The 1,665-nt window shown below is 48.2% G+C and overlaps 3 non-coding genes and 1 pseudogene across 3 annotated transcripts; all 4 read left to right on the top strand.

Moving 5' to 3' along the window:
- On the top strand, positions 1-83 carry LOC123177793 (uncharacterized; annotated as a pseudogene).
- Positions 84-450: 367 nt separating this feature from the next.
- On the top strand, positions 451-569 carry LOC123177791 (5S ribosomal RNA). Its single transcript, XR_006489130.1, has one exon. It is a non-coding gene; the product is annotated as a 5S ribosomal RNA (ribosomal RNA).
- A 367-nt stretch (positions 570-936) lies between these two features.
- On the top strand, positions 937-1,055 carry LOC123177790 (5S ribosomal RNA). The gene has a single exon (XR_006489129.1). It is a non-coding gene; the product is annotated as a 5S ribosomal RNA (ribosomal RNA).
- Positions 1,056-1,422: 367 nt separating this feature from the next.
- On the top strand, positions 1,423-1,541 carry LOC123177792 (5S ribosomal RNA). The gene has a single exon (XR_006489131.1). It is a non-coding gene; the product is annotated as a 5S ribosomal RNA (ribosomal RNA).
- Positions 1,542-1,665: the final 124 nt, after the last annotated feature.

Raw genomic sequence — 1,665 nt, 5'->3', positions numbered from 1 at the left:
ATCAGAACTCCGAAGTTAAGCGTGCTTGGGCGAGAGTAGTACTAGGATGGGTGACCTCCTGGGAAGTCCTCGTGTTGCATTCCTTTTATAATTATTTTTTGCGCCTTGTGACAAACATGTCGCACGTGCGCGATATATATTAATCCCGTTATATTATGTTTGACGTTTGCGATATGTTTAAGCTCGATGCTCATTGCTCGCGCGTCTTGGGGCGGCTTTGTGGCGCGAAGAGCGCGTTCTGAAAGGGGTGGAAAAAACTCGTGTTGCTGCAGTATGGAGGGAGGGGTGGAAACCGTGGAAAACTCGTCTCCGTGATTGAGCGGGAGAGTAAGTAGTATAGGACATTATCCATTGTTAGGGAACGGTTGTAATGGTAGTGAGAATGTAGAATCGTCTTTGGAGCGGACCTGGGAGTGGCAAGCATAAGGGACAAAGACGGGGAAACATGTCGGATGCGATCATACCAGCACTAAAGCACTGGATCCCATCAGAACTCCGAAGTTAAGCGTGCTTGGGCGAGAGTAGTACTAGGATGGGTGACCTCCTGGGAAGTCCTCGTGTTGCATTCCTTTTATAATTATTTTTTGCGCCTTGTGACAAACATGTCGCACGTGCGCGATATATATTAATCCCGTTATATTATGTTTGACGTTTGCGATATGTTTAAGCTCGATGCTCATTGCTCGCGCGTCTTGGGGCGGCTTTGTGGCGCGAGGAGCGCGTTCTGAAAGGGGTGGAAAAAACTCGTGTTGCTGCGGTATGGAGGGAGGGGTGGAAACCGTGGAAAACTCGTCTCCGTGATTGAGCGGGAGAGTAAGTAGTATTGGACATTATCCATTGTTAGGGAACGGTTGTAATGGTAGTGAGAATGTAGAATAGTCTTTGGAGCGGACCTGGGAGTGGCAAGCATAAGGGACGAAGACGGGGAAACATGTCGGATGCGATCATACCAGCACTAAAGCACCGGATCCCATCAGAACTCCGAAGTTAAGCGTGCTTGGGCGAGAGTAGTACTAGGATGGGTGACCTCCTGGGAAGTCCTCGTGTTGCATTCCTTTTATAATTATTTTTTGCGCCTTGTGACAAACATGTCGCACGTGTGCGATATATATTAATCCCGTTATATTATGTTTGACGTTTGCGATATGTTTAAGCTCGATGCTCATTGCTCGCGCGTCTTGGGGCGGCTTTGTGGCGCGAAGAGCGCGTTCTAAAAGGGGTGGAAAAAACTCGTGTTGCTGCGGTATGGAGGGAGGGGTGGAAACCGTGGAAAACTCGTCTCCGTGATTGAGCGGGAGAGTAAGTAGTATAGGACATTATCCATTGTTAGGGAACGGTTGTAATGGTAGTGAGAATGTAGAATCGTCTTTGGAGCGGACCTGGGAGTGGCAAGCATAAGGGACGAAGACGGGGAAACATGTCGGATGCGATCATACCAGCACTAAAGCACCGGATCCCATCAGAACTCCGAAGTTAATCGTGCTTGGGCGAGAGTAGTACTAGGATGGGTGACCTCCTGGGAAGTCCTCGTGTTGCATTCCTTTTATAATTATTTTTTGCGCCTTGTGACAAACATGTCGCACGTGCGCGATATATATTAATCCCGTTATATTATGTTTGACGTTTGCGATATGTTTAAGCTCGATGCTCATTGCTCGCGCGTCT

The sequence above is a fragment of the Triticum aestivum genome, unplaced genomic scaffold (genome assembly GCF_018294505.1).
Source record: "Triticum aestivum cultivar Chinese Spring unplaced genomic scaffold, IWGSC CS RefSeq v2.1 scaffold77607, whole genome shotgun sequence".
Taxonomy (NCBI): Eukaryota; Viridiplantae; Streptophyta; class Magnoliopsida; order Poales; family Poaceae; genus Triticum; species Triticum aestivum.
This window is presented reverse-complemented; position numbering and strand designations above follow the sequence as displayed.